Source organism: Phyllobates terribilis, unplaced genomic scaffold (genome assembly GCF_046119375.1).
Source record: "Phyllobates terribilis strain yellow unplaced genomic scaffold, ASM4611937v1 Scaffold_7__3_contigs__length_470593459, whole genome shotgun sequence".
NCBI classification, from domain to species: domain Eukaryota; kingdom Metazoa; phylum Chordata; class Amphibia; order Anura; family Dendrobatidae; genus Phyllobates; species Phyllobates terribilis.
This window is the reverse complement of record NW_027362767.1, coordinates 129,342,858-129,357,494: the sequence shown is the minus strand read 5'-3', so window position 1 is coordinate 129,357,494 and position 14,637 is coordinate 129,342,858.

The following is a 14,637-nucleotide window of genomic DNA, read 5'->3' as shown; positions in this document are numbered from 1 at the left end:
TGGCTAGCGTAGCATACCGGGGCAGGTACACTTCCCTCTTCCCGATATTTATTATGCGAACGGGCACCCTCCCATGGCGTACATCAACCACCCCCCGTGCCGTCAAAATGGTGGGCCTACTATCTGAGTAGACTGGTTCTACCATTGCCTGGTAATTTCTACCTCTCAGACCAATAGCTGCCCGGCACCAAATCATCATTTCACTTTTCGGGGGCATGGCAATAGGGAAAGGGTCACACATTCTCACGCTACCAATCTCACCACCGGAGAGTTCCACCTGTTGCCGTCGCATCAGTGCCCGGATCTCTTTTTGGAGCACTCGCTGCTGGCCGGAGCTGGCGTTCTTGGCAACCTGCTGTAAAATAAGAATCACCTCTGCAAGACAATTTTCAATCACATTAGTTCCTAGAGTTATCTTTGGGTGACTCTCGCGCTTGTCAATGTCTACAATGATCAGTCCCTGTGCTGCCAGTTCGACTTTACCGATTTTAATGGTCATCTCTTTAAATCCGATCTGTGGCACGGGCTGACCATTGCTGGCGATGATACTCAAGTCGTCGTCTGGGTAGCGGGTTATATCCGAGTCATTCCAGTACTGCTTGAAGAGCACGTACGGGATGGTGGTGACCTGTGACCCGGTGTCAAGTAGGGCACTCATAGGAATGCCATCCAGTACTACAGGCAAGACTGGACATCCTCCCACGTATTTGTCACGCCAGTTCGATGGGCCTGGTGATCTTATTCCTAGGGGTTGGCCCTCTACCCCAGGTTGTGCCAGTTTAAAGGACAGTACCTTGCCATATGTCCGGGTTGATTGCAGCGGCGGCAGATGGGTTGTCCGTCCTCGTTGTATCGGTCGCTGGGTCTTCCTCTGGCCGGTGGGGTCCTCCTTGGTCGGCGCCACGGGATATCCTCCGGTCCGGATGCCAGCTGGATCTTCCCTGGAGTAGAAACCTGTAAAGACTGCACAGTTCGGGTTAGCGCGGCAACGCTTTTAGTTAGCTCTTGGACCTGACGGTGCAGGTCTGTAGCCGGGTCATTGTTTAAAGCCTGCGCATCAGCTCCCACAGGCCCTGCCGACAAGGGCGCCGTCTCCTGGTGGTAAATGGTAGCAGGGCGTTTGTGGGTCACAGCGCCACCTGGTGCCGGTTCTCGGAGCACCCGGATGGCTCTGTCCTTGAACTGTGCAAAGTCCAGATGAGGGTCCTGTAAGGCCATGGCCCGCAACTGGGTTCGGTGGGCATTACAATGTAGACCCTCTATAAATTGTTCAGTCAACAGTTTGTCTTCGTTTCCCACGCCGTCAGGGTCGGCCTGCTTAATGGCTCTCAGGGCCTCTTGTAGGTTTAGCGCATAGTCCCTTATATTCTCATGTGCTCGCTGCTTACACCCGTAGAATCTAAGCTTGATCTCGGCTGAGGTACGGGTATCAAAGGTGTCCTTCAGCCGGGCTAGTATCTCTGCGACAGTCCTCCTCCTCCCAAGTGGCCAGGACTTTACCTCCCTTTGGGCTGCCCCTGTTAATTGAGCCACCAGGATGCTCACTTTTTGCTCTTCTGTGAGGGGGTACACCTGGAAGAGGCTATCCAGCTTTTCTCTGAAGTCATTTAGGGTATGTGACTCCCCTGAGTACTGGGGTAGCCAGGCTGCCCCCGGGATGTAGAGCATGGTGAAAGGCATGACCGCAGCAGCGGTGGTGCTGGCGGTGGCTGTGGCAGTGAAGCTCTCCTCCGTATCCGACATCCTCCTCCCCCCTAGTGGACCGTGGCCTACCTTGCGATGATCCTCTTCCGTAGGCCGCGGCTCCGCAGTGGATCGTCAGGGTTGAGGACCTTCCGTCGCGCTCCTGTGACGTCGGCGTCTGCTGGGTTCCTTCCAGGACCTTACGCAACGTCCGGACGTGAGGCGGGGCTTCAGTTCTCGCGCGCTTTCGGAGTCCACGCCCCTCTTCTTCCCGCGCGGCGTCCTCGAGATGGCGTCCAACGGCGGGAAAACTCCACGGATGGCGGGAAGAAGGCAAAAGATGGTGTCGGATGGCGGGAAAACTCCACGGATGGCGGGAAGAAGGCAAAAGATGGCGTCGGATGACGGGAATCTTCACCACAGGTAAGTTTAACAGTCTTTTTCAGGCACGCAGTACCCGGTGGTTGCGGGCACGAAATCCTGCCGACTACGTCAAAAGTTGACGCGCCCCCTGGGCCATGTTTGGGGAATACCCGGAGCCGGATCCGTTGGGGGTGGTAGTCCTCGTGGCGGTGACCCGGTCCGTGCCCATGGTGTCAAACTAAGTGGCGATGTTTTTAGTGGCAGATGTGATATTGTTCGACTACGCCACCCGTTGAATGCGGTTACGAAACCGCCGCTGCAGGGCAGACCGCTGAGGCCGGTGGTACAGTTGTGCAGCGTGGGTAGTATAACCCCCAACGGGAGGGTTATGGCCTCAGGGCAGCGGACGTGGATGATGGGGATGGTAGAATTGCACGCAGGCGCCAGGAACCACTCAGAGACGGTGCGGTGTAGTTCAGGGTCTTTACTGGTGACAAAGATAGACCCTCCCGGGAGTACTGGCTAGCGGTCGGGGTCTGGTCAGTCCGTGAGCAGACAGGATCTCCCCTGGCCAGGCGGAGTTGTAGGCCTCCCCAACTAACTGTACTCTTCTTGGCTACCTTGCTAGAAGCGGGTAAAAGTAGCCCACGTCCCTGAGTGTACCGTGTGGTGCTCACCCGTATGGCCGGTGACTCGGGGCCTTCTGGTAGCCTCCGCTCCACGACGGCGGTGCTGGTCCCTTGCGTGTGACCGTGCCTTCGGGTTTCTTGGCCAGAGGACCTGAAATCCCCTGCCGGTCGGTTTCTGCTGCTGGGTATGGAACAGTCCCCACAGCCTCGGACTCCGTGTCCGGTGAGATCTCTTCAGTCAGGACGAGCTCTACAGCTTCCAGTCTCTGACCCCTTTTATCACTGCTCCCACAGAGCTCCTGTTGTCACTTTCCCTGCAACTGCTCCACACCAGACCAGACTGTGTCTCTGTCTGTGTCTGTGTTCTTCTCTAACCCCACCTCAGCCCCAGTTTATATAGGGGAAGTTCTTCCCCTCCCAGGACTGGGCAGGAGGTGTGGCATGCTTAGGATTCCTGACCAGGAGACCTCCCACCTGCTCACAGACGTAATATTGCTATTACTGTGGTAACCAGACCCCTGGGGTTCCACACATGCAGTACAGCATATTACAAACATAAGTCCCATTATTGGGGAGTGGGTGTCCCATGGTATTTGCTTATGCTTTCCCAGCAAAAGCTGCCAAAAATTAGGACGGAGGAACTTGCAATGCTGGCACCCTGGTGGTATAGTGGTGGTGGAGGCTGAGGATAAGGAGAAGAAGATTAAACAGCCGAAACGAGGAAGCGTATACCCATGTGTGGGTGTGAAGCGGTGCATGTGAATACACCTCCCGAAATAACACAGTGGATTTGACTTTATGTTACTCTGCTGTCATTTGGTGTTGATGAGAAGTCTGGCCCAATCCAGCCCTTGTTCATTTTGATAAGGGTCAGCTTGTCAGCATTGTCAGTTGACAGGCGAGTGCGCTTATCAGTTATAATTCCCCCAGCGGCAATAAAAACACGCTCCGATAACACGCTAGCGGCAGGGCAGGCCAGGACCTCCAAGGCGTACAGAGCGAGTTCATTCCAAGTGTCCAGCTTGGATACTCAATAATTAAAAGGCACAGAGGAATCACGGAGGACGCTGGTACGATCGGCAAGGTACTCCCTCACCATCTTTTGAAACTTTCCACTCCTTGTGAGAGTACGCCGCGCCTCAGGGCCTGTAAGCTGGGCGGGTGTCAGAAAACTGTCCCAGAACGTTGACAGTGTTCCCCTGCCTCTGCTGGATTGGAGTTGCATCTCTCTCGCCTGTACGCCTTGGTTGGGCAACGAACTGTGACCTCTGCCGCTAGCGTGTTCAGATGGGAATTTTTTTAAGAGTTCTGCAGCAAGGGCCTTCTGGTATTGCCCCATTTTTGTAGACCTCTCCACCTCAGGAATAAGAGAGTGAAAGTTCTCCTTGTAGCGGGGGTCTACAAGTGTCACCAACCAGTAATGACTGTCACCCAACATTTTGACAACGCGAGGGTCACGGTTAAGGCAGCGTAACATAAAGTCAGCCATGCGTGCCAGACTGGTAACGGGCAAGATTTCCGTGTCCTCACCAAGATGACGACTGACCATGCTCTCCTCCTCCTCCTCCTCTTCCTCCTCCCCTCTGTCCTCAGGCCACCCACGCTGAACCGACGGTATGACACTTGTACAGGTACTACCGTCTACAACGCAAGATAGCAGCTCCTGTTCTTCCTCCTCCTCCTCCTCCTCCTCTCCCTCATTGTCCCCCAATGCATGTTGGGATGACATGAGGCTGGGCTGTGTGTAATCGCCCGCTATGGCTTCTTGATCCATCTCATCATACTCTGGCTGCAATGCCTCCTCTTTAATTCTCTGCAGAGAGCGTTGCAAAAGACAGACAAGTGGGATGCTGACACTAATGATGGCGTCATCGCCACTCACCATCTTGGTGGCCTCCTCAAAGTTTGTCAGGATGGTACATATGTCAGACATCCAGGTCCACTCCTGAGGTCTTATGTGTGGAGTCTGACCTGAATATCGACGGCCTTGTTGCAGCTGGTACTCCACAACTGCTCTCTTCTGCTCACAAATCCTTTGCAACATGTGGAGGGTAGAGTTCCAACGTGTGGGAACATCACACACCAGTCGGTGTGCCGGAAGCTGCAAACGCTGCTGCAACACAGCAAGGGCGGCGGAAGCTGTAGCCGACTTGCGAAAATGAGCTGACAGGCGGCGTACTTTCACAAGCAGATCTGGCAACTCGGGGTACGATTTAAGAAACCGCTGAACCACGAGGTTAAGCACATGAGCCAGGCATGGTACGTGTGTGATCTCACCTCGCCTCAGAGCCGCCACCAGGTTACGGCCATTGTCACACACGACCATGCCGGGATGTAGGTTCAGCGGTCTCAGCCACAGATCTGCCTGCTCTTTCACAGCTGTCCACAACTCACAAGCAGTGTGAGGTTTATCACCTAAGCTTATGAGTTTCAGCACAGCCTGTTGCCGCTTGGCGGAGGCAGTACTGCAATGCTTCCAGCTTGTAACTGATGTGGTGATATCTGAGATGGAGGCTGAATATGAGGAGGAGGAGGAGGAGGAGGATGCACAGGAGCTGTACACTGTGGGGGCAACTCTGACTGACATAGGGCCCGCAATCCTCGGTGTGGGGAGGATGTGTTCCGTCCCAAGGTCCGACTGGGTCCCGGCTTCCACTATGTTTACCCAGTGTGCCGTCAGAGAGATGTACCGTCCCTGGCCACAAGCACTTGTCCACGTGTCCGTTGTCAGGTGGACTCTCCCAGTAACTGCGTTGTTGAGGGCACGGCAGATTCTTTGGGACACGTGCTTGTGTAGTGCGGGGATGGCACACCGGGCAAAATAGTGTCGGCTGGGGACCGAGTACCGAGGGACGGCCACCGCCATAAGATTGCGGAAGGATTCCGTCTCCACCAGCCTAAAAGGCAGCATTTCCAATGCAAGCAGTCGTGAAATGTGCGAATTTAGGACTGTGGCCTGTGGGGCGTTAGCTGCGAATTTCCGCTTTCGTTCAAAGGTCTGGGATATGGACAATTGAACGCTGCGGTGGGACGTGGACGTTTATGCTGTTTCTTGAGAAACTGCCATAACAAGTGAAGACTGAGAGGAGGGGGCATCTTTACATGCAGTATGGACAGGGGATTGCCTTGCACACACAACAGGGGGTTCTATTGCACGCACAACAGTGGAAGAAGCAGTGGTGACACCCGCTGACACTGGTCGTGGACCCTGGGTTTCGCCCCACAAAGTCGGGTGCTTTGCTGCCATGTGCCTGATCATGCTGGTGGTGGTCAGGCTGGTAGTTTTGTCACCCCTGCTGATGCTGGCATGGCAGGTGGAACATATGGCCTTTATGGGGTTATCTGCAGAGTCTTTAAAAAAATTCCAGACTCTGGAAGACCTACCGCTTGTACTGGCAACGTCCCTCGTGTTGGTGTTACGGGGAACGGTTGCCTGCCTTCTGTCTGTGGCCACCACACTGCTTCTTCCTGCCTGTTGGGGTACTCTGCCTCCCTCCCCCTGTGTGCTGCTGGCCTCACTCTGCATGTCCTCCTTCCACGTTGGGTCAGTTACTAGATCATCCACCACCTCCTCCTCTTCCACTTGCGCACCACGATCCTCCTCCTCACTTCCTGGCAATTGTGTCTCGTCATCGTCCACCTCTTGTGACAGATTGCCAACGTCGACTTCCTGTGGCCGTGGCTGTTCAAATATTTGGGCATCGCAACATGGGATCTCCTCTTCCACCACTTCAAGCGTATCAGGCGAGGGGCCCAAATATGGAAATGGACCAGTGAACAGCTCTTCAGAGTGTCCAAGTGTGGGATCACTTGCTGTCTGACGACACTCGGCATGGTGGGAGGAAGGAGCATCAGGGTGAGGAGGAGTATGCGGTCGAGACTCACGGCTACTAAGAGTTGACCGTGTGGAAGACAGACCGGAGGTGGTGGTGCCCAGGTAACTGGAAGTATTGTCTGCTATCCAATTAATAACCTGTTCACACTGATCAGTTCTCAATACTGGTGTTGTTCTGTGCTTCCCTAGTAATTCGGTCAAGAAGTGGGAGCGAGAAGATGTGGCTGTTGGTTGTGGCACATTTTCACCTTGGCCACGGCCCCGTCCTCTGCACGAACCATCATCAGAACGTCCACTTCCACGTCCCTTGCCACGCGCCTTGCCCATTGTAAATGAAGTAAAATAGCTTACACTTGCACTATCAATGGAAAAAGGGTAATAAAGAGTAGATTAGAACCGTGGAAGAGAAAAACCACAGTTATTGTTTACTGGGGTATACCACACTTTTTTAAATAGAGATATTTGCGGCTGAACAGTGATAGACACACTCAAACTGCTTTTTTTTTTAGATACCAAAGGCCCAAAACTGGATAGTACAGCGATTTGACCCGTGGAACTGCGAAACCACACTGGGATGTCGGGCCTACACAAGACTATTTTCAACAGATATATTTGTGTCTGAAAAATCAGGGAGACACTATTATTATTTTTATACAGCAAAAAATGCCAAAAACAGGATAATAGAGATGTTTTACCATGGAACATCAAAACCACAGTAATAATTTACTGGTGTATACCAGGCTTTTTAAAATATATATATATTTGCGGCTGAACAGTGAGCGACACACTCAAACTGTTTTTTTTAGATACAAATGGCCCAAAAGTGGATAATACAGAGGTTTGTACCATGGAACTGCAAAACCACACTTGTATTTCTCGGGCCTACACCAGACTATTTTCAACAGATATATTTGTGTCTGAAAAATCAGGGAGACACTATTTTTTTTTTTTTTTTACAAAAAAAATGCAAAAAGCAGATAATAGAGATTTTTTACCGTGGAACAGCAAAAGCACACTTCTGTCTCTCTGGCCTACACCAGACTATTTTCAACAGATATATTTGTGTCTGAAAAATCAGGGAGACACTATTTTTTTTTTTTTACAGCAAAAAATGCAAAAAGCAGGATAATAGAGATTTTTTACCGTGGAACAGCAAAAGCACACTTCTGTCTCTCTGGCCTACACCAGACTATTTTCAACAGATATATTTGTGTCTGAAAAATCAGGGAGACACTATTCTTATTTTTATACAGCAAAAAATGCCAAAAACAGGATAATAGAGATGTTTTACCGTGGAACATCAAAACCACAGTAATAATTTACTGGTGTATACCAGGCTTTTTAAAATATATATATATTTGCGGCTGAACAGTGAGCGACACACTCAAACTGTTTTTTTTAGATACAAATGGCCCAAAAGTGGATAATACAGAGGTTTGTACCGTGGAACTGCAAAACCACACTTGTATTTCTCGGGCCTACACCAGACTATTTTCAACAGATATATTTGTGTCTGAAAAATCAGGGAGACACTATATATATATTTTTTTTTACAGCAAAAAATGCAAAAAGCAGGATAATAGAGATTTTTTACCGTGGAACAGCAAAAGCACACTTCTGTCTCTCTGGCCTACACCAGACTATTTTCAACAGATATATTTGTAGCACCCTGAGGATTCGGCTGCTACAGGGGTATTGCACCTCAGCCAGAGGTGTGGAATTCCACTCCCGGGTAAGGATGGAGTGTGGAACTGAGCTCAGTTAGCTGCATGCACTACACACATCCCATTTCCGGGGAACAGACCGATGGTACTCCCACTAGAGAAATGTGCAGGTACGACAGTGTCTGTTCCTGGCTGGAGTGGGAGGGGAGTGGAACATCCCAGTAGTGTAGGGGCAGATAGGGGGAGCAGTCTGGGTAAAGCTAGGAGCTCATTGGGTGCTGGTCACCTGAGCTCACACATAGAGGGAGTATATAAGGTGGGCACCATCTTAGGACAGGGTCTTTGTAGAGTGAGTCAGTCTGTCAGAGTGTAACCTGAGGAGCAGAGCAGAGAAGCTCAGCCAGAAGGGCTGACAGGGAGTTGTGGTTCCGGCTGGGCCCAGCTCCAAGGCCAAGAGAGAGAGAGGAGTCTGAAGGACCCAGAGAAAACAAGGGGGAACTCCAAGAACCCAAAATTAGATCAGAGGGTGAAGAGTTGGCACCTAGGGTACCGGATCCCAAGCTGGCAGAGAGAAAAGCACACCTTAGCCAGAGACCGGAGGTCGTGGGCAGGATCTGCCACGACCCTCACCAAATCCACCAGGAAGGCAGACCAAGTATAGGGTCAGGGAACCCAGAGGAGGTGTACCCACCAAGAGACCCGAGGGAGCCGGACATAGGTGGATCCCTGGTGAGAACGGCCAGAAGAGAGGGAAAGTCAGACAGGAGCTCAGGACCATGCTCCAGAACTGCCTGGGGGTTAGCCGAGTCCAGGACCTGGTGGACGCAGCACGGCTCGGGTGGTCGCTTCAGGCCAGAGTGACCATAAGAACACCCGTAAGTAAAAACCCCTGAACTGCACAGCCCGACTCTGAGTCTTCTTGCTGATTCATCCTGCACCTTCACAACCACCATCCTCTACATCTGACCCCCTGAGGCTATACCCCTCCCGTTGGGGGTTATACCACCAAAGCTGCACACATACCAACAGCCTCAGCGGACCCTGCTGCAGCGGCGGCCTTTTGACCGCAAATCAACGGGTGGCGTAGTCGACACAAAGAACTCTAATAACATCTGTAGGACTGCCACACACTGAGCTTGACACCCTGGGCACGGACCGGGTCACCGCCACTCGGAGACTACAACCCCCATCTGATCCGGCTCCGGGTATCCCCTAAACAACACTGGCCCAGGGGGCGCGTCATATTTGTGTCTGAAAAATCAGGGAGACACTATTATTATTTTTATACAGCAAAAAATGCCAAAAACAGGATAATAGAGATGTTTTACCGTGGAACATCAAAACCACAGTAATAATTTACTGGTGTATACCAGGCTTTTTAAAATATATATACATTTGCGGCTGAACAGTGAGCGACACACTCAAACTGTTTTTTTTAGATACAAATGGCCCATAGAACTGCAAAACAACACTTCTATTTCTCTGGCCTACACCACACTATTTTCAACAGATATATTTATGTCTGAAAAATCAGAGGCACACTTTTTTTTGGGGGGGGGGGGGGACACCAAAAGGTTAATAAGATGGGTATTTGTACATTGTGAAGGAGGAAAAAAAAAGAGGATTTAGATAAAAAAAAAGGATTTTTCCTGGCCCCCGGGACCTGGAGCTAAGTCCAGCAATTTCAACAACAGGAGCAGCACACAGGACTGTAATGCAGCATTTGCTGGTATAACCACTGCGTCTCCTATACAGCCTGCCTGCCTGCCTGATATACCTGGGATGGATATTAGTCCTGAGAAGGACTGTTTGTTTGATCTGGCAGCCTTTACAGACCCTACACTAACTATTTTGCAGGATATATCTCTCCCTAAATCAGCAGCGCTGTCCCTACACTGTCTGATCCGGAGCGACTGTGTCCAAGATGGTGGCGCCCGGTTTTAAATACTCGAGGTGACGCTGTGCGGCCAGCCAATCACTGTAATGCCCACAAACAACATGGCTGCGGCATTACAGTGACTGGCTGGCAATCCCTGCATGTTCATTGGCTCTATAAAGAGCGCCAAACGTGCAGGGCGGAGACCCCAGCTCCCGCCCGAGTAACCCGGAAATGCTCGGTGCTCGCCGAACATCCCGAGTAGCGTGATGCTCGGGCGAGTACCGAGCAGTGTCGAGCACGTTCGCTCAACACTAGCTGTGAGCAGCCATAGAGCTGCTTTAAATGCTGAATTCTGGTATATTATAGAAAGTCTATCAGATGTATAGGCCGCCCCTCAGGCCTAATCACAGACACTTTATAAAAAGAAACAATTGCAAGTTTTAGCACAAGACGGATTTCTAAATAAAACATTTAATAGATCGCCCCTATGGGCATATTATTAAAATCTAAAAGAAAGTTATTCTATCCATTAGCACATATGCTCCTAACATAGGAAATAATCACCACAGAATTGTTTAATATGCAGTAAATGAATAACCTGCCAGACACCCGACGGACTGACCGCGGCAGGGGCAGAAATCACACTTAATAGGGTTATTCCCATCTTCCCAAATGGGTATCGTTGGGTAGTTCTTGTAAATACAAGTGATTTTCTGATTTACTGCTTATTAAAATGTTCAGACCTTCCTGAGATATTAGCACTTTTGTTTTTTTACATCTCGTTGCCTTGGTGACCGACCACCACTGGTAGACAACAGAACATGGGCAGTACTTACAAGCTCTTACAGTACTGTAAAAGTTTTAGGCAGGTATTAAAAAAAAAGCTGAAAAGTAAGAATGCTTTAAAAAATAGAAGTGTTAATAGTTTATTTTTATCAATTAGAAAAATGCAAAGTGAATGAGCAAAAAAGGAATCTAAATCATATTAATATTTGGTGTGACCGCCCTTTGTCTTCAAAACAGCATAAATTCTTTTAGGTAAACTTGTATAAAGTCATGGATTTTGTAGGATTATAGTAAGGTGTATTAGTTACCAATTATATCAAATAGCTGATAATGATCATCATTTTCATATGTGGGTTGAAACACCGTCACTAACTGAGACGGAAACAGCTCTGCTGCTACAATGGTGAGGTTGTGGAAGACAGTTTCATGTCACACTTCATAGCAAGAGTGGGCCCTGTAAGAAGACACGAGGTAGTTATAATGAGGCTCTGCAAGTGGTCACCTGGCAGCTCTAAAAATGTCCCCACAGACAAGCTTAGCACTAGGACTCCGTTTAACAGACCCCAGGGCTGTTTTGCCTTCACGCTTTAACCCTGGTATGGGTATCTGGGCTTACACAGGAGCTCCTGGGCTGGAGCCACGGAGTCAGCTGGTGGACAGAGGTGCAGGCTGGCAGGAGAGGTCAGGTCACCGGGTCAGAACCAAGAGGGCAGTAATTGTCCAAAATCAGAAGAGACAAGGGTAGTCTGTAAACAGGCGGAGGTCAGAACAGGAAACCAAGGCACAAATCAAGAGCCGAAAAGCAGCAGCAAACCAGAGGAAGACCTTATATATCGGGCAGCTACCAGCAGTAAGATGGGAGTATTAGTAGGGTGTGGTGCTTTCCATTTTACTACAGCCAGACAGTACATTGCCAGACTGGACAGCACTACAGGTGCCAGCCACTCTAATCTCCATGGCTGGATAGAGCCTGCACTGCCCAGAGCTTCTGATCCCGCTGTCAGCTCCATCACCAGCGCTGCCCACAGAATGAATTCGGTGGAGCATTGTGGTAGAAGCAAACGTGGCAAGAGCAGGTCCCAGAGAAGATGTGACAGTATCCCCCCTCCAACACTTCCTTTTATCAAACAAGGACCACAGGACAAGGTTTATTTGGTAACAGAAGATAACATTTCCTGGTCAGGATTTTGGCGTTGATTCTACTCACCAGGACCCAGGATCTCTCTCCTGGCCCATAACCCCTCCTATTCACAAGATACTGCACAGACCCTCTCACCGTACAAGAGTCCAGGATTCTCTACACCTCATACTCCATATTGCCTTTACCACAGGAGGAGGAGGTTCTCCGACCAGAGGAACGATATGACTTGAGAAGGGACTTATAAAACACATTGGGTATTTTAAAAGATGCAGGAAGTTTTAGGTGGAAAGTTGCAGGGTTAATGACCTTGATTATTTCATAAGGACCAATAAATCTTGGACCCACCTTGGCAGAAATAAGCTTTAGCTTAATATTTTTCATGGCCAACCATAACTTGTCCCCAACTCCAAAGCTTGGGCCTGCAGAACGTCTCTTATTAGCAGCCGAGGTGTGACCAGCCTGTGTCTTCCTCAAGTTCAGACTTGACTTGAGACCAGATAGACTTTAATTTATCCACAGATTTTTTCAACCTCCGGAAAATCCACCACGGTGATCAAAAGGGAACAAAAAACGAGAATCAGAGATAAGATTACAGAAAAATGGAGAAATTTTAATGGACTCTTGATATTGTTTATTAATAGCAAATTCAGCCAACAAGAGATGTTCCACCGAGTCAGACTGATGATCAGATATATAACAACGAAGATATTGCTCGAGTATTTGATTAGTACGTTCTGTCTGACCATTGGTCTTTGGGTGGTAGGCAGAAGCAAAAGACAACTTGAAATTGATCTTTATAAAATAACCTCCAAAATTTGGAAATGAATGGGGTCCTCTTGTCGGAAACTATATTTTCCAGAACACCATGTGAAAGCACAATATGATTAATGAATAACTTACTTAAGGTTTGAGAGTCAGGCAACCCAAACACAGGGACAAAATGACACTGTTTATTGAACCTGTCAAAAACCACCCAAATAACAGTCTTCCTTCTGAGGGTGGGAGGTCAGTAATGAAGTCTATGGAGAGGAGGGTCCAAGGACTCCAAGGGGTGGGTAGGGCTGGAGACGACCTGCAGGATGGGGTCGGGATTTCTTAGCTCGGGCACATGTGTGGCACCCCTGAGGGTTAGGTCGCCACAGAGGTGTTGCATCTCAGCCAGAGATGTGGTATCTCACTCTCAGGTAAGGAAGGAGTACAGCTCAGGACCCTAACACCTGCATCCAACACGTCCACTTCAGCAGGGCAGGGCGAGATTGCTCCTAAGGGAGAGCACAGTCCCTGGTCCCTGGATGGAGTGGAGGGGAACCTAGAGAGGGGGAACCATGTAGTGGGTGTGGGTGGAGGAAGTAGATCAGGGGAGCACTTTAGAGGGAGGTATAAATTGTGAAGCCATCTTAGAAAGACAGTTCAGTCAGAGGAGGAAAGCGAGGGGAGCAGAGGCTCTGCAGGAGCTCTGCTCCAGAGGCGGGCATAGCCAGTGAGACCCAAGTCTGAAGAGAAGGAGAGAAGAGAGGAGAGGGAGCAGGAGAAAGGCTCCAGGACCAGAAAGGACCCCAGGGGTACGGGACGTGCAGAAGGCCACCCGTACGCCCGCATCTGCCAGGCGGTGGAGGGGTCAGGCCACCAAAAGGGAACCGGTCCCTCAACTAGCAGAAGACTGTACGTCTTAACTAGAAACCGGAGGCTTCAGTACTTTAAGTCCTGTAGCCACAAGTCCACACCAGTCTCACCGAGAAGGTAGCCATATAGGACCCAGGGGACGGAACAGACGTCGCCCGCCAAGGCCCGCGGGTACCGGATTGGAGACCCTAGGTGTGAGGTGCAGGAAGAAGGCCTTAGAGTGAGGACACACAGAAGGGGGTCCTGCTGTTAGAACCTTGCTCTTAGGTTTTTTCCTTTGCTGGTCACATGACCTTGTTGGCCTATTTAATCCTGCTCCGCCCTTCTGGCTTTGCTGGACTTCATTGTATATCTACTTTCTAGCTAGCCTGTGCTCTGTATCTAACTCTGTTAGTTTGCTTGGTCTACGGACCTCTATGTTCTATATATTTTGTTTGTTCGTCTGTCTGCTACTATTTCTGTTAGGAGGTGTCCCATTTTCCTCCCAGTCCTTAGTACTTGTAGGGATTCCTTCCCCACATCTATAGGTCTCCGTACAGACTAGCTTAGGACTTTAGCAGGTCTGATCGCAGGATCAGGTTCCCTGTTACATCGTAGGGACTAAGCTGAGTTCTATCGTAGGGACAGATCTCCTCTCTTTCCTTAGCTGTGGTAGCAGAACATAACACCTGCTAAGTACTCCAGAGTTACCTGGGGGTAAACTGAACCCCTCCCTGAGTAAACACAGGACGACCAGGGCAGTTACATGGATCCCTGTAATCTGGACTGCAACAACTGTGAGTAAAGACCCTGGGACTGCACTTCCTTGTCTCTGTGTTTCTTGCTGCGCCATCAACCCCTGCACTACAACGCCCAGCACAACCTGCAACATCATCTACACTGCCCTGGAGCTAGCTCTTCCTGTGGAGAGCCACACCATCCCTGCTGCAGTAACATCAGCTCCAAAGGACCTGCTCCGCAGTGGCGGCTCCCTTTAGCCGCATTCCACAGGTGGCGTCACGAACTCTATAAATCCCCTATACATAACCCCTTTT